Source organism: Hipposideros armiger, unplaced genomic scaffold (genome assembly GCF_001890085.2).
Source record: "Hipposideros armiger isolate ML-2016 unplaced genomic scaffold, ASM189008v1 scaffold_452, whole genome shotgun sequence".
Taxonomy (NCBI): domain Eukaryota; kingdom Metazoa; phylum Chordata; class Mammalia; order Chiroptera; family Hipposideridae; genus Hipposideros; species Hipposideros armiger.
The window spans coordinates 1,443,013-1,461,964 of record NW_017731802.1 but is presented as its reverse complement, the minus strand read 5'-3'; the positions used below and the strand labels follow the sequence as shown (position 1 = coordinate 1,461,964).

Genomic DNA, 18,952 nt, shown 5'->3' with positions numbered 1-18,952 from the left:
AAGGACAGCAACTTGTCTGTTCCCCCTCCCCAATTCCCCAACGCTGTTCCCCTCCCCAATTCCCCAACGCTGTTCCCCTCCCCAATTCCCCAATAAAATCTTAAATAAAAAGAATCTGTATTTCTTTCCTTTTAAAAAAATTTTTTTCAGTTACAGTTGACATTCAGTATTTTTTTATATTACTTTTAGGTGTATAGCATAGAGGTTAGACATTTATATAATTTATGCAGTGATTCTCCCCAATTAGCCTCGTACCCACCTGGCACTATACATAGTTGTTGTGACATTATTGACTATGTTCTCTGTGCTGTAAGAATCTGCATTTCTAACAAGTTTCCAGGTAGTGCTCATGCTGCTGGTCCTGGGAACACACTTTGAGAACCACTACTCTATGTTAAGTAATTTTATTTCAATATGTAAAGTGGAAATTAAAAGTAAACAGTTAATTAGATATCACTACTGTTATTGGGAAGTCCAACTGCTTGAGTACATAGACCAAAGCTATGTACCAATGACTTGACAGCCAGTACAAGCAGAGCCTCTCATTGAAGGCTAGAATTAACTAAAATAGCAAAAGTCTAGTTTACACAAAAATTCCCAGAGGTTGGCGATGAGGCCTTTGGGATTGTTTCTTCCTGCAGATTTAATACCGTTACAATCAGTTTCAATCAACATTTCCAAAAACTCCACAAGGGAGAACAATCAGTCCTGGCCTTGACAGGCTTATAACCTTCTTCTCAACCAAGATGAGAGGATACTAACAAAACATCAAAGTTCTTGTATGCCCCAAACCTTGGAAGAAAGGAAAGTTATCTATCATGGTCAATAAAAAAATACAGAGAAATGTTATAGCTATAAGATAAGAAATGTTTCTCAGTAGACACAACATACGAAAGTCTCCTTGACCTGTATGTCACAGGTAGCCCTCCCAGAAGCAGTGAGCCCTGATAAAACAAGCTTGTTCCAATCTGAGTCATCTCTGACCTACTTGTCCACCTCTCTAAGACGCTTATTACATCAAGGAGACAGATAACTTATCTGACAGGGAATAAGCAACATGGTGGCAGTAAGATCAATCATTTGATATCTTTGCTGGTTTCTTTATTGCATCAGGTGCCAAGGTGATGGTGGCATGGCTCCCTGAGTAATTATTATTCTGCTTTCTATAAAAGGAGAAAGAGTTTTGTGGGGGGGTTTTTTACCTCACATAATCTTTGGAAAATAAAATATAAACAGTTAAAAATGTGACTAACATGGGCTTTGGTGATGACAAGGGTCAATTTATACAGTGGGATGTTGAATGATAAAGTCACATATCCTCAGTGACCTCCATTGCATGGGAGGAATCAGATTTGCCAAATAAAGTCATCTTAAAGCTCTGTATGTTATTTAATATTTTCTGTTAATTGAACTTCTTTAACTAAATCCCCAGTAGGAAGTACACATTCTGTACTTTAGATATAAAGAGGCCAGGCAAGGGTAACACATTACCAAAAACATTGAACTAAAATACAGTAAAACCCTGGATTTCAAGTAACTTGATTTGAGAGTGTTCTGCAAGACGAGCAAGCATTTCTAATACATTTAACTTGGTAAACGAGTGACGTCTTGCAATATGAGTAGTTTGTTTCCAGAATGAGTTATGCTTGTAAACCTAGGTATTACTATAACTACTTTTGATAATTGGTGATTATTATCATCAGAGGAAGTTCTATATAGGTATATAAAAAACGAAGTTATATATCTTTCACTTTTACCACTAACAAAGGATACTTTGTGATAGTTATGTCATTTTTAGGGCCCTAAATGGGAAAAGGTCAACTCTCATCAAGCACATAGCCCTTATGTATCTTTTTAAAAAGTATGCTTAACCCAAGCTCACTCAGTCACAATTCATTCAATAAGCATGACCTGAAAACCAAACACTATCATTGATGCTGGGGAGACAGAAACCAAAGACACTGTTCTTCATCACAGAAGCAGCCTCTAACTCAGATAAAGAAGGTACTCGCCATGGCAATGAATGACATGTTTTATATCACTGCTGATGAAAAGTCAAATTAGAATTTTCAAATACAACATGCTTTTTTGAAAGAAGACAGAGGTATAAAAAATGACTGTGGTATCTAAATGCATTGTTTTATCCTGGAAAAGTTACCCATTTTTCATGTTTCCAAACATACATTAAATATGAAGAGATTCTTCAATTTTCTTATGTGAGAATAAAGTATATATGTGAAAACTTTATTACTGGAGAAGGTTCAAGATGGTGGATTAGGTAAATGCCATGCCTACTGTATTCCAGGATCACACCAAAATTACAAATAAATTATAGAACAATCAACCTCAAGAATCATCTGTACTAGCTGAACAGAACCCCTATAACTAAGGATATAAAGAAGAGGCCACATCAAAACTAAAAAACAAAACAAACAAACAAAAAAGACCTTCCCTCCCCCCCTCACACACATACACAAAACCTTTATTGCCTATCTTCTTCAATATATCTCAGCTTTTTCTTGAAGGGACAACACATCCAAATGAAATGAGTTACCTTTTGCTAATACTTAGGCTCAAAACTAATTTAAGCTATCAAAAAGGCAGGAAAAATGTTAATAGTTGCATGCATGTCCCTCTGTGTTACTGGGAACTAAAAAAATCTCACCCATACTCATGGTGAGTTCCCAATATGTCTTAGTCTATTCTTAAAGCTGAAAAAACATAGACATACATTAAAATGTTAATGATAGCAATCTTTAACACTATGTTTTGGCATTGTTAATCTTACATACTACAAAAATATGTGCTACTGAAATGACAGAATAGCATGTTTTTCAGATTTGGTTACTCAACTCTAATAAATACTATTAATTCAATACACCTAAGATCATAACAATAGCTACCATTTAAAAAGCCATGCCAAGCTCTGTGCTGGGGATAAATACACATTAACTTTAATCCTTACAACAAAGTATGTGTTATTATTCCCACTTAAGGATGAAAAACACTGAGGTTCAGAGGAATTGAGACAGTCACCCAAGGACATAGACTGGTAAATGGTTACCCAAGCCTGATCCAAATATTTCAGATGCAGCGAGAGCCTCGGCCACTAGTAGGCTCTGATATAGGGCATAGACACTTGAGCAATACCTTGGCAGCAGGCACATAGCCCTGGCAGCCCACCAAGGAATGTGAGGGTGAGGAGGAAGAACAGGATTAGTATAAAATATCTGCACTTAAGTCAATTAGGGGAAAATAATACAGGCATACTTCGTTTGTTAAAATTAACATGCTCAAATCTTTTTATTTATTTAATTTTAAAACGTTCGTTAGAGGCATTCAATGCAAAGTTCTTTACATGTATTGGAAATATAATTCAATATATAAAACTAAAATTTCCTTTTAAATAAATGATTCACTTTTAACCCGACTTCAATTATCATCGGACCCCACAGGGACTTAGAAGCAACTGACCCATAAGCATCTTTCACTGCCCTCCTTCTTGCCTGGCCTCACTTCCTTGCTCATTTAAAATTTTACAGTTAACACTGTTATCACTTCCTTGTATTCTCTCTACCCCTTAGCTCCTCTCCCACTTCTTTCTTGGCAAAGCCCTTCCCCTAGTTATATTCAAATCAGGTATCTCTAAATCCCTATATACGCTGCTGCTCCAATACCGACAGGCTGGAAGTGCCTAGAGAGAAACACATAACGTGCCTGATTAAATTACTTACCACAAGTTGGCCATACATGCCAACTGCAATCAAACATTTCCATTTTAATAATACATAACTGTTTCATACCTTCTCCTCTAACTTTTCACATTTCCCTCCCAACTTTCTTCTGCTGATGACCTTGTTTTTATTTCACTGAGAAAACCAAAACCATCAAATGAGAACTTCTGGGGCTGGCCGAGTGGCTCAGTTGATTAAGAGCACAAGCTCTCAGCAACAGGGTCGCCGGTTTGATTCCCACATGGGCCAGTGAGCTGCGACCGGGATGAGCTTCCGCTAAGCTGCCAACAGGCAGTAGGAAGGCTCAGCTGGTGAGAGCACATGCTCCTAACAACAAGGTTGCCGGTTCGACTCCCACATGGGATGGTGGGCTATGCCCACCTGCAACTAAGATTGAACACAGCACCTTGAGCTGAGCTACCAGAGCTGCCCATGGGCGGCCGGATGGCGACTGGACTTGAAGCTGAGATAGCTGTGCCTTCCACAACTAAGACTGAAGGACAACAACTTGGCTGTTCCCCTTCCCCAATTCCCCAACACTGTTCCCCTCCCTCAATTCTCCAATAAAATCTTTTAAAAAAAAGAGAGAGAACTTCTTACAGGTTCCCCCCATACAACCTCCCTCCAGCTTAGATCTTTTCCTCAAACTCCAGACTCATACATCTGACTGCCCATTGGACACTCCCATCTCCAAATGGTAACGTGCAAAACTGAGCTCCTGATTCTCCCCCAAAACCTGCTTCTTCCCACCCCCCGCCCCCAGACTAGCCCTGTCAGTTGATGGCAGCTTCATTCTTCTAGATCCCCAGCCCAAATGCCTTCGAGCCATCCTGGGGTCCTGTCATCCCTTAAAATGAGCACTTACCTGGGGGCTAGTTTCATTTCAGAATTTACTTGTTTATCTGTTGGTTAGTGTTTTGATGTCTTAGTGTTTGCTGCTCTGAAATCTGACCATAAATATGTCAGACTCTGCCCCGGGAGGATTAACCTCTGAAGCATTTCAGGTAATGAGGGGATCTCATGAAGTTCGTGCCTGTTCCTCTACTGGACAGTGTGTGCTTTGAGGGCAAGTTCTGTTGGCCCTACCTTTAAAATAGTATATATAGAATCTCACCTCTTGGCATCCCCCCACCATGATCACCCTAGTCCAATACTATCACCTAGTCCTGCTAAAGCCTAAGTTAGATCCTGACATTTCCACAATTTAAAACTTGAAAGGCTCTCAATTATAATAACAGCCATCAGCATCCTGGGTATCTGCCTCCCAAAGGCCTTTCCAACCTATTACTCCTCCCCTCTTTCATTCCACCCGTACACAGCCTCATCTCAACAATCCCTAGTCTCTTTCCCTGTTTTCATTTTTCATAGAGCTCTTAAGTCACTTTCTAACTACATATAATTATTTTTATATTTTTGCTCTTGTCTCCCTGCTCCATCACAGGAGGAATTTCAATCTCTTTTACAATTTAGGCCTAAAACAGTATCAGGCCCAGAATAGACTTTCAGTATATATTTGGGGAATGAACCTATGCATGAATGAATAAAATAACATTTCTCTTACATGCAGTAAAGACCAGAATACCTGTGCTAGTCTTATGTACACTGGATCTAGGAGTGATATTGATATAAGCTGTTATTTCATGATATCTCATGACAGCTTTTACTACACATGCTCAAGTTATTATAGTTCATATTAAGATCTACAGCATGGGGGTGGCCAGTTAGCTCAGTTGGTTAGAGCACAGTGCTCATAACACCAAGGTTGTCGGTTCGATCCCCACATAGACCACTGAGTTGTGCCCTCCACAACTAGATTGAAACAACTACTTGACTTGGAGCTGATGGGTCCTGGAAAAAAACACACTGTTCCCCAATAAAATTAAAAAAAAAAAAAAGATCTACAGCATGTAGCCCTAAAATGGCCACTAATAAGGCTGCAACAGGAAGACGTAAAAGGGAAATAAATCAAGTAGAAACCAGTGTTAAAAATAGACAAGGTACTTGAATTTCATTTCTAAAACTCTGGGGAGGAAGTTCTTCTGAGTAACCTAATGTTTTCAGAAAGCTCAAGGTTTATCCCTTTAAGTACCAAAACAATTTCATCTAGGACAGAAATCATTATAAATGTGTTCTCAATTTTCCTATATTTTACACAGAACTTCAAATACATTTTCTTCTCTAAGAATTCAGCACCAATGCTTAAGCACCTGTTTCTTACCAAGTGCTCTATCTAGTGATGCCTTCAGGGTCTTTGGAGCATACGCATAGGGTTTCGTTCAGTAGTTGAAGACCTCCTTGCTTTAAATGCTTATGTCTAATTTTATAGGTTTGTTTCTCCCTTGGATGCCCAAATATCTGCTTTTACCAAGTCTTAACGTATACTTCCAACTATCTTAGAATAATAAATATAAATAAATTGAATTAACAACCTCAATGGTTTTCAAGGAGAATATAGAAACTTACCAAGAATTACTTAGTGAAACCTATTCTCACTGTTCAGAGATCTGTTTTCCTTATATCTGTTTGACAAATAGGTACCAAAAGGCTATCATGTGTCAACCAGGCACTTTCCCAGGCACCGCAATCAAAATGATGAAGCGTCCTATGTAAACTTTGTGGTTCTTGCCCTCAAAGCACACACAGTCCAGTAGAGGAACAGGCACAAACTTCATGAGATCCCCTCATTACCTGAAATGCTTCAGAGGTTAATCCTCCCAGGGCAGAGTCTGACATGTTTATGGCCAGATTTCAGAGCAGCAAACACTAAGACATCAAAGCATTAACCAACAGATAAACAAGTAAATTCTGAAATGAAACTAGCCCCCCGGTAAGTGCTCATTTTGAAAACTGGAGCCAAAACATCTTTTTAATCTACCAGAACACAAATTTCCTGGTGTGCTGTTCTTTACTCATTCATATAAAGGAGGGCAAGCTCTAGCTCTGTGTGATAAGCAGTGTGTGTGTGTGTGTGTGTGTGTGTGTGTGTGTGTGTGTGTGTGTGTGTGTGTAAAACATGATAAAGACATTGGATTGTGAGTCCAAAGATGTGTTTTAAAAGATTATTTGAAAAATAAAGGGGAATGATCTATGATTATTTAAATCTGCTTCTCCTACAAAACCATCTTGTTCACTGTTTTAACCAGTAACTTGACAATGCCTGGTACATGGCAAGCACAGAATGAATATTTTTAAATGATTTAATGAACAGTCAGGTTTGTGGTGGCAATACCGTTAACGCATCCTCAGAATAAGTACTTTCACACAAAACAATTTCAAGAGGATAAAAGCTAAGCGATTGACAAGTGTGCAACAAGTACTGCTGAAAGATGGAGTGAGGTCCTTTAGCTGGGATTCTACTTGGCCAACTCCAGCTAGACCCGGGGTCGGCCAACTGCGGCACAACAGCCGCATGCAGCTCTTTGGGTACGTACATGTGACTCCGAAGTAAACTTGAAAATGAAAATAAAACTGCCATAGTTTCATTTATAAAATTTTTAAAGGATTTTTAAATTTTCCTTATTTGTAAAAATATATTTATGGCTCTCAAATAATTTTTAAATTGCTGTGTGGGGCAGGATTGGCTCTTCCATCTCAAAAGTTTGCCCACCCCTGATCTAGACCTTTGAAATCCAAGATGGCCTAAAGCCACCCCCCTACCTATACCAGAGAAAACAATGATATTTGTCCTCTGACTGTTGATGACTTAGGTTATATTAAATCAGTGGTCCCCAACTGGAGGCAACTTTGCCCTCCACTCTCCCCCCCCCCACCAGGGGATATGTGGTAATATCTGGAGACATTTTTGGTTGTCACAGCTGAGGGGGTGAGTGCTAATGGATAGATGCCATGGATGCTGTTATAATGCACAGGATAGCCCCCCACAACAAATAATAATGTGGCCCAAAATGCCAATAATGCTATGCTGAAAACTCTGGTCTAGAGCAAGGCCTCCCATTCATTCACAAGAGAGGGAAGTAGCCGAGTGGAGAGAGAGGAGCTTTTCTATCAGTCATGGGTCCAAATCGAGGCTCTAACCACTTAGACCACTGGGACTTTGTATAACCCTCAATTTCCCCATCGGGAAAATAAATACCTCCTCTTCAGGTTTGCTGTGAGGAGTTAGTGAGAATATATGCAAGGTACCTGACATATAATAGATCAATAAATGGCAGCTATTCTTACTATTATATAGAGCACTTATTAATCATGTGATGCTAACATTTCTGCCAGGTAGGAAAAGCATTTTAAAGATGATAAGGCTGGGATCAAACACATGGTGATGGAAGGAGAACTGACTCTGGGTGGTGAACACACAATGTGATATATAGATGATGTATTACAGAATTGTACACCTTAAATCTATGTAACTTTGCTAACAATTGTCACCCCAATAAACTTTAATTAAAAAAAAAAGATGATAAGCCTTAGCAACTTAAATAGAAAATTCAAAATTTTTAAACTGGAAAAAAAATCTTAACTATCCAATTAAATACTTCATTTTATACACACACACACACACACACACACACACACACACACACTTGAGGTTTAGAGATGCTGACTTGCCAAATAGCACACATTAAGTTAGTGGCAGCTCTCATAAAGTAATTTAGCTGTTCTCTCCACTACCATTTTATTACTCATATATAGGTAGCTTTTTATTCATTCCTAAACTACATCATTATTTACGAATGCATCGTAAATTACTTAAGTCAATTTGAATACAAGATTTTATGCCTGTTAGAATTTTATATGATGGCATGCTGAGAACTATAAAATAACTAAGATTTATTCAGATAAAAATTTCACAGCTAATTTGTAGGATCTGTCCTGCTGTTTCAGTTTCATCCTAACAAGCCCTACTCATAATGGCCTACTTTTTTACACTGATACTTTATAAAAGCAACATTAGAAAGTATTCATTTCTGGGCTTAAATATTTACAAGAAGAGCATACTTGGGAAAAGAACATGAACAAACCCACAGAGCTGATAAACTGCAAATAAATAGAAAAAAATACTTTCAACTTCACTAGTAACCTAAGAAAAGCAATTAAAGCAGAGGTAGTATTTTTTTCTTTTTTCTGTTTTTTTTTTCTTTCTTTCTTTAAATGTAGCAAAGAGTTTCTTTATTCATAATGCTCAATGAAAGCAAGCTTTCATGTAGTGCTGGGGAAGTCTAGCCTGCTTTTACTTCTCTGGAGCCAAAGGTAACATGGCTTGAAAATGTTCATTCTCTTTGGTACTGAGTAGGAAGAGGACCAATTCAGCACTGGAAAAAGAACTAACCTAGATGTCCAGAAAAGGAGAAGTTGTTCAACTGTGTTACATCTAAATGGAAATAATATAGCTATTAAAAATGATTTTAAATGAATTTTATGAGCAAGAAAATGCTTCAAGTTTTAAACCATGATTTCGACCTATATACAAGTATGATCTCAACTAGAGTATACGACTATATAAAGAGGAAGCCAAAAACATGTATACACATTTTAAGAAAGGAAAAACCTATATTAAAATTGTAATACTCAACATATACCGATAACAAAAGATGAATACAAGTCATGTGTGTACATTTTTTTGGCACCCTCGGTATATATACATATATACAAACTATTAATATATATATATATATATATGTAAATTTGGAATAAAACATTTTTAAAACATTAACACTGGTTATTTTAGGTAGTATATTAATAGATAATGTTCATTTTTAAGTATCTTTTGTAACTGTCCATATTTTTTACTATGAACATATATATATTTAGTTTATAATTACAAAATAGATCTTCATTTCAATTAAAAAGTATTCCAAAACTCTAATGTCTAAACTGTATTTAATCAGGAAACCTATGCTTATGGAGGAGAAAAGCATACAGAGAAGTTAATGCACTGCTTCTACATTTAAGATGCAGGGAAAAGATTGAAAGTTTTCAGTTTGTTTTAAGATCATGTAAAATGCAAGACAAGCCTGCAGCCTCAACACTGAAAAAGAACATTCATATCCAAATACACAAGCGTGGGTATGTACCAATAATAATACTCGATATTATATCAAAGAACACAAGAAAAACATAATTTATAAGCTTCATCATAAAGGCAAAAGTTTGTGTGCCTGCCCAAAAGTCTTGAACGTAACTAAAAATGTTGCAAAGCCAACTAAAGCATTTGGTCTCTTTTGCATAAAAGACGATTACTAAAAATATCTCATTGATGTGGCTGGTTAAATTTTAACCAGAGATAGCTTACTTAAATGCCCAGATATTTTTGGGAGATTGTCTTCTTTATGAAAACTAGGTGTGAAATAGAATGATATTCTGCAAAAGAAAGTTCAGACACTTGCTGCAATAAAACATCTTATACTTATGTATGGCATATACATTTCTGAATATCAAAGTAATCTCAAAAACAAGTCTGTCATACTTTTTAAATTTCACCTTCATGGCTCTTTATAAGAGAAAATTAAAGTCAGTGAGGGGAAGAAAACTACTTATAGGTAAGAAGGCTCTCAACTCCTACTTAAGAAGCTGTTTCAAGCTTCTTTGTGCTGTTTCCTAATATCTTCATAGAATGACCAAGCTACAATATTCTGAAATGACCATGTTTAACATCACAGGGGTCTGATAGCATAAAGAGAGGTAGCAAATAAAATTACCACCAATCAATGACTTAATCTGAGTTGATTAAATCCAAAGTATATTAAAAGACTATATGTAGTTTAGGTTGTGTATAAATGCACTAGAAAATACTTTTATGCTGGGACTCCAACTTTATATAATAGAATTAATTAATTACAAATTTAATGATAACAGTGGGAGTCTAGGCTATTTCATTCCCTACCTCCACAAAGACACTTAGGACCTCTGATAAGAAAACTCGATTCCCTAGGCACAAACTCTCTACTAAGAGTCATAAAGATTCACATTTGCCTCCTTTAATCATCCTCCAAGAATACACCCAAGATCAAAAGATGGGGAAAAATGTCCCCCTTTTTTTCCCTTATAAAACACTTACAAAAATGTTTAGTTTAATTATGTTTTAGAAGGAAATTTGTTGCCAGAAAGTAAATAATAACATAAAACCAGCCAACACAGATCTTCAAGTATTAAACATTATCTTTTTGGACTGTTTTCTAAATTTTATGTCTCAAATTAAGGGCTTTTGACGCCAGCTCAGTGATAAGAGAGAGGTATTTGAGATGGCATACAGTAAAGTTAATGGAATTGTCTTTCCTGGAAGCCTTTTAAAGCAGACCAGGTACCTGCCTGCCAAAACAAGTGACTATGGCCTACTCACGGAAAAACTCAGCCTAAGCCTGTTGTCTCAAACAAACTCAGATCAAAATCACACAGAGAGCTTGTGAAAACAGATTCCACCCCCTATACACATAAACATATAAACACGTACACACTGTGTCTGATTCAATAGGCCTGCAGTGGGGCCTGAGAATTTGCATTTCTAACAAGTTCAAGTGATACTCCTCGTCTGGGGAACAGACTTTGAAAACCATTGATCTAGGAACCTCAAATGTGCTCCAGAAAGACTTATTTTTAATTTCTAAATATATTTTCTCCATGAATTCATTATCATCAAATAACATTTTTATGCAACTATTCATTTCTATCCCAGTGGATACAACAATATATTATGTTGCTTAAATAATTATTGAAACTACTTTTTTATACACAAGAAATAGGGCAATTATTTTCTGGATGAGTAACCACAGAAACATTAAAAAAAAAAAAAATATATATATATATATATATATATATACATGCTTAAAAGAATGAATAATAAGACAAAAAAGTAATAAATGGAAGTGGAGTTATTAGTAGCTAAAATGGAAACAATTTAGCTGCTGAATGATGTTATATATTTATAAAGCTGAAGGTTAAATCATATGACTACAGGAAATGTTTACTAAAGTTGTCCTGCAGATTATTAACCTGAGCTATGAATATGAATCAAACAAACACATCAAAAACTACAATTTTAAATCATATATCTATTCTTTAAAATATGTGGCATTACTGGACATATGATGAAGACAGGCATTACTTAATAGAACTATGAAAAGGGCATTTCAGTATAATAAATAAGGGGTTTATCAATTTCTAAAAACTATTTAAAGATTCATTTCTGCAAACATTTGTGTGACTTAAAATGTTATTAATATTCCATAGAAAAGTATTATTTACAATAGCTAAAAATCACTTCATCATATGACTTAACATAATGGAAGCATAGATTATGCATTTGAATTACAATTACTTAAATTGTATCAACACACATATTTAAATTGTCCCAAGGCCTGTAAGTTAAGCATTACTAAGTATAGTGTATAAAGGGACAGGTGAAAGCTGTAAATTGTATTAAAAAGACATTGATGGTGTTCACTGGAATTATAAAATGGATTCATGATAAACAGTCAATTCCAATAGTTATTCATGTTATCCACCTTCCAAAATACATTCATGTTGAATAAGAAGAGATAATATAACCTGCTGTTTTCAAAATAGCAACAAATGCATCTGCAATTAGAACACAAGTTCTAACAAGTTCAAGTGACACTGATGCTCAGATTCAGTCAGTCACTTACCACAAGCTCTTGGCCACAAGACTGAGCCTCAGTTTGCACATCTGCAATTGGAAATACCATTACTTACCTCACACAGTTTTGTAAGGAGGTTTATTAAATAATGCATTGTACCTACATGCTGAAAGTGCTCAATAACTTCATTCTCTCAACTAATGTTTGCTGAGCTCCTACTATATGCCAGGCATTGTTAGAGATAAGAGACATAAATCAGGGAACAAAACAGACAAAAATCTCTGCTTTATTGGAACTTACCTTCTTAGTGTTCATTTATTTTACCTTGTCTAGGCTCAGTGAGAGGTACTTTGAAAATGAATAAAAGTGTCCAGAACAGGTCAAAATACTCAGTTCAACAAAAAGATAACATGAGGATAATCATGCAGTATATAAATTTAGGGAAACAGAAAGTCCAATGAGATGCCATGATGTGAGGTTGGAAGATGAAAAGGAAGGAGAGGGTAGGCTTCCCAGAAGAGACAGCATTTTGAATGGGCCTTGAGAAATGTCTAGAATCTGACAGGAGAGATTTGTAGATTTTAGAAAAGGAAATATTATGGATATAGGCAAGGAAGCTGGAAAACCCTGTGTGCATTTAAGTAACACTGAGTAGTTCAATATGGCTGGAGTTTCAAGTACAAATTAAGGAGTGATAGGAAATTAAGATGGAAACCAATGTTAGGACTATGTAAATCCTTACTTACTAAGATGCAGAATTTATACTTGATTTGAAGGAAATGGGAAATCATCAAAGATATTTGAGAATGTATGATAGGATATGGATATTTAAAGGATTTCTTGTAAGAAGTATGAAAGACACATTGAAACGGGGGATATGTACCTCAGAACACAGTTTCCCAGCAACCTAACAAGGAGTGGGATCATTAGAGATTTCCAAAGGCATCTCCGATGGACCTTTACACCAACTGCTGTAAAGGCAACACTGCAACCACCTGTCATGAGCTACACACCACATTCCCCACTTGGCTCTATGCCTCCTGTGCTGGCTGCAGTCCTGTCCCCTGCCTGTTACCAATACTGCATCCTTAACATTACATACCTTACCCACACACTTCTATCATCACCGCTTCCATCCTGACCATGACCACAGTGGAGCAGGCAAAAAATATGTGACAAATTGGGCATTGGAGACCACCACACCCCCTTCCTTTACACTAGCCTGGTGCAAGTAAAATGTGACGATTTGGGAGAGGAAAGCCAGTTTAGGACTCAGGGTGAAGAATAATCACTTGCCCTACTGAGAGCACTTCACTTTTCTCTCAGTCCTTGATTTAGGATTCTAAAAGTATCACAATGCTTAGATTCAGGCTTTTTTCTAATATGGCAAGGTAGAAATATTGATTTGTTGGCTAAGGACGTCACTGGTAAACAGAGAGAATCTTTGTGATAAAACATGAGAACACCTCCCTAGGAAAGAGTTTAGGGAAGAACAAGGGATATTACAGCTAAGATTTTTAACCATAACCTTCAATATATAAATAATATATTGAAGGTTATGGTCTGTAAGGGGAATGAAAAGTTTAAAAATAGTGCTAAGTAATTATGAGTACTATAAAGAAAAAACTTCACACCATTTAATAATTTAAAACTCATTTTCACCTTCCTTCTCATAACCAAGATATTATAATTTGTGATTACCTATCTACATAAAGGGTTAAAATTCTGTAAGTTCATTTTGCTAACAGAAATATAGTTGTACTTCCTCATTCAGAAAGGCCTTAAATGGAATAAGCAGATTTTAGAAAAATAAATTAAGGGAGATTTAATTAAGGCCTATCAGCATGAGACCCTAGCAGATTGTGATCAACAGGAAACGAAAAGGAATGAGGCTCGAAATCAGGCCAACACTGCTTATTATTTCAGAAAACAGGTGTGGGCAGAAGAGTGAATGTGACTAGATTAAGTTTTATCTGGTGATTTTCCTTATAAAACAAATGTTCTCACCAGCAAATATAATTCAGAAACAACGACACCTGACCTGGGATTACACACAAGACTGTGGAGGCTTTGTGCTGTTCAGTCAGGGACAAATTGGTTCATTAGGATAGTGAATTTTTTTCCTGATAACTCAAATATATTTACTGTAGAAATTTTAGAAACTACAGATTAATACCATGAGGAAAACAGAAATCATATATAATCCCACCACCCAAACGTAAGTACTATTAACATTTGGTTTATTCTCCACCAATAAAGTTGTTTCTGTACATAATCATTAGATTTTTTTTTCAAAAGGATGACATCGTTTTGTAACTTACTTTTTTTCATTACTCATATCATTAACATTTTTCCATATCACTAAATAGTCTTCCTAACAACCTCACACATTTTGATTTGCTTTGCATGTTTGTTAATGTGATGTGTGAAAATAAGGTAACTTACTGCATTGCTGAGTTTTCTTCGATTAGGTGAACATCCCTTGCCCCCAACCTTAGAAAAGTCGATTGTTTTCCTTTGTGAATTGCCCATTTAAGTCTATTTTTCATTGGGGCTCATTTTCTATAGGGGTGTTCAGCAATCTCTCACTGCTTTTTACAATATCTTTTGAAAAGGGCATATTGAAATATAAAAGTGGCATATGAAATATAAAGTCTGTTTTTTAATTTTGGTTATGGTATTTCGTGGCGATATTTTTCAATGGTATTTTTGCAATTATAAAAATAACAGTTGTTGTAGAAGATTTGGGAATGTCAGAAAAAATATTAAAAATATAAAGTTATAACTCTACAACCTAGAAATCCATTTCTTTTTTTGCATGTGATTTATCTGTGGTTATGTCTATTGGTGCAAACAGGAACTTGAATGCAAGTGGGAAGTGCAACAGTCTTGTTCAATGTTGTTCAACATTTGTTAATTTAGAACAATGTGTGATATATAGTAAGAGCTTAAATATTTATTGAGTAAATGATATTTTATATATATTTGTAGTTCAAAATTATATTCTACACATTCAAAATAATACAGTATTAAATCTTGCTTTTTTCACTAATACATTGCCAGGATCTTTCTAAGTCAGAAATTAAAAAATATATATATTTTGGAAACTGAATTTTATCAATATAGATATATAATGCATTAATTTATTTTAAAAGTTTGCTATTGTGGGCTTAACTTTGTTTTAATTATTTTTTTCTATATCACAGATAACACGGTAATGAACATATTTATAAATCTTTATATGGAATTCGGATGATTTCCTTAGGATATATTTCTAGACCCAGGATTATTGAGTAAAAGGCTATAAACATTTACAAATTTTAGTACATAGTCCCACCTCAGATAATTGTATGAATATCCTCTTCATTGAGCAGCACAAAAGAGATTCCATTAAGGCCACAGTTCAAATTAGTACCACTGTTACTTCTTACTCTAATAGTGATGCTAGAGTCATGAAAAGAATTGTTTCTATGGCTAAGATGATTTCTGAAATGAAATAAAACCATCTAAAATAACAGGAAGGGAATAATGTTTTCAAGAGAATACACTCACAACAAACCTCTTCTAAGTGATACGGAAAGCTGCTAGAACTAACGACCAGGAAATAACAATAGCATCCAACACACACGTAACTGTTCCAAGACTTAATAAATCGAGTCTCCTTTTCTCAAGCACTGACAAGCTTTAAATTTATTATCACTGATGCACTGGGTTTTGAAAATACCTAAGTGACCTTGCCTGTAGCATTTTCTTTGAATTTCCTTCATTAAAAAGACTACTTCAGACTAAATCAGACAATAAATAAGACATGTAATGAAGGCTCAAATATGTAGGCATTTTTTTTAATCTTTTAATTTTAAAATAGATTCTACGAAGTATTTGCCTAACAACGAGTCATCTCTGTTCCATTGTAATCAAATTCTGAGCATTTCCTTTATTTTGAAATAAAAATAAATGACATGCTATTCAATTTCTATTTAGTTGCTAAATAATTGTATTAAAAAGTATTCAGTTTTTGCTGTGCAAAGGACAAACATTCCTGACTTCCTGTTTTAGAATGCTTAGGTTCTCCATCTTTTTCATACAATTTAACAAATGTTAAAGTAACAATTCATTATTTTTTTTACCTCCTTAAAACTTTTGAATGTTGCTGTTTTCCAACATATACGGGCATCCTCTGCTTTTCAAATTTTGTGTTATGGCACTGGTTTTTACAAAAGATCTAATTTAGTAACTGTTTTTGCTAACCAAAAGAAATTGAAGAGGATTTTCACATTTATGAAAAAAGGCGAAAAGCAAAAAGAGCATTAAGTTTTTCAGTGAGCCTTTATAGAGGCAGAGGCACCCCAAGCAGCAAGAGGGCCTTTCCCAGGGAACTATATTCAGCCTCTCAGCATTAGCTTTGAACTGCATCTGTGTGTATATGTGCTGTATCTCAATTTATTTTGTGCACCCATTAGCAAGGTGTCTCCTAAGGTATCAGAAAAGACTGAGTGCTCGTAATGGTGTTACACTTAGTGTAAAACTGGACAAAATTAAGAGTATTTGGGGGGAGTGGAATCAATGGAAGTGTAATAGATATGTATGATATCAGGGGTGGGGGAGCGGCGGATTGGGGGAGGAGGGTTGTCACTTTGTGAGGGGTGAAAAGTATAACTATTGCATTGTTTTGTACACTTGAAACTAATAAAACAAAGAAATAAATAAAATAAAAAAGAGTATTTGGTATGATTTGTTAGGTTATTTTCAGGGGTCTGGGAAAGCTCAAGATTTTTCCCATATAAATTAATGGTAACTGCTTCTTTGCTTTAGGCCATTTTGGCTTATGAAAGGTTTCATAACAATGCTCTACTTTTGAATGGTGGAGGAAACATGTATAATATCAACCTAAATAAAGAAGCAAGCTGAAAATTGTCATAAAAAAAAAGAGATGAGTTTAATCAGGAATAGGAGAGGAATTGCAATTTGGGACACACAAACTGTAGCAAGCTACAAGAAAATCTGCTGAGGGTTTGGGGTAGGCTGTATATATGGGCGGGGAGAGTTCAGTTAGTCTGTTAAAATAAAAACAAATAGAGACCAGCTTTGAAAATACTTCCAGCAGACAAAACCAGTCCAGTCACACAAATAAAGCTCAATTTAGCCCATTTTTGCGAGTCCAACCCAGCCTGGGTCATTTCTTGTTCATGTTTCTGGATACCGGTTTACAAGCTTATGGTTATGAGCAAAACTGCCAAGGTTGAGATGAAGCAACCTCTGATTAAGTCCCTAGTAGTTAAGAAAATTCAACATTATCAGTTTTTTGTAAATCTGGCATTTATGGAAAATCAGTCTCTCAGTCCTTAAATTTTGTTCTCCTAAGGGCACATGTGTGAGATTTCCCATTTTATATCCTCTGGTTCCATTTTGGATTGAAATCCTTTCACAACAATACCATCTCATTTTGATAAAAAACCAATTATCTCCGTGTAGGCATGTAATATGCATTTGTAATGAGAACAGAAAAGAATCCAGGAGGAGACATTGCCTTTTGGGGTAGACTGTTGGGGGGCTCACACTGGAACAGTGAATGAGTTTACTCTGTTACAATGATCATGTGTTACATATTTGCTCTTAACAAGCCAACAAAATGTGGCCTAGCCAGGTTTAAAAATAATTATCTCCTTCGGAGTTACTTTTCTGATACAGTATGTAATATTGGTGGATAAGAAGCCAATCTTTCTGGGTCCTTATTTCAAGGCTGATTAGAGTCTTGACTGGCATTGACTATAGGAAAAACAGTCCTATAGATGAAAGATGGAGAGACTCGGCTCTTATTTAGATCACATTCTAAATCCCCGTGTTAACATACCCATATGATTAGGAGTAGTTAAAATATATCCCTTCTAAAGACACAGGGAGCTCAGCCCTCCAGACGGGAGGGTGTCAGTAACCGGCTAGATGTTTCTCTGCTGTACATAGTAAAGTGTGACTATATGTTTTATAGTGTAAGATGAAGGATGCTCCAAACAACAATTAAGTTCTGCAAACTTAGTGCTTGCTGGGAAGAATGCCGGCGGCTTTGCAGTGCTTCCTGAAAAACTATTTCCGAGCAACTCCAACACAACTTTTCCCTCTGAAGGAATCAACCCATGGTCTTTCAACTCCCATCCTCTTCACTGCCTCTGAGATAGGAGCAAAATTGCTTTAAACTGCTGGTTTTCAAAATGAGACAAAGATAAGGGTGTGTGTTGTGTGTGTGTGTGTGTGTGTGTGTGTGTGTGTGTGTGTGTGTGTGTGTGTGTGTGTGTGTGTGCGCGCGCGCGCGCGCGCACACACAGTTTACCTTTTCACAAAACCTAGCATTTACAATAAAATAATTCCTCTTTTGAATCAAGTGACTAAAAATTCTCTCTCTCTCTCTCTGTTCAACAACAGCCCTAAAATCTAGTTTGAGCACGTTATCAAACCTGAGCACAATTATTGGGTGAGGGGGAGAGGAAGAGGAAAACAGAGAAGAAACAGAAGCGGAAAAAGAATTGATAGTGAAACAGAAGGCCGGGAAACAGTCAAAAGGTTTCGTTCACTTACCCTTACCAATTTCTCCCTCGGCACACATCACAGCATGACGATCCTGAGTCCCACGGTGCAAGAGAAGAACTAAGCGAAGAGTGAAGACTGGTTATG

General features: G+C 36.1%; 1 protein-coding gene across 7 annotated transcripts in view; it reads right to left on the bottom strand.

Annotated features, from left to right (window-relative positions):
• The window catches only part of ATP10D (ATPase phospholipid transporting 10D (putative)), a 129,870-nt gene that overhangs the window by 93,347 nt on the left and 17,571 nt on the right, over positions 1 to 18,952 (bottom strand). For 4 of the 7 annotated variants that reach the window (XM_019665763.1, XM_019665762.1, XM_019665767.1 and 1 more), the window contains exon 1: positions 18,857 to 18,946. The exons of 1 other annotated variant lie outside the window; for it this stretch is intronic. The gene's annotated coding sequence lies outside the window, so the exon portion shown is untranslated. Of the gene's footprint in view, positions 1 to 12,334; positions 12,376 to 18,856; positions 18,947 to 18,952 lie in introns of those variants that run through there. 2 more of the 7 variants (XM_019665764.1, XM_019665765.1) reach the window with 2 other exon arrangements.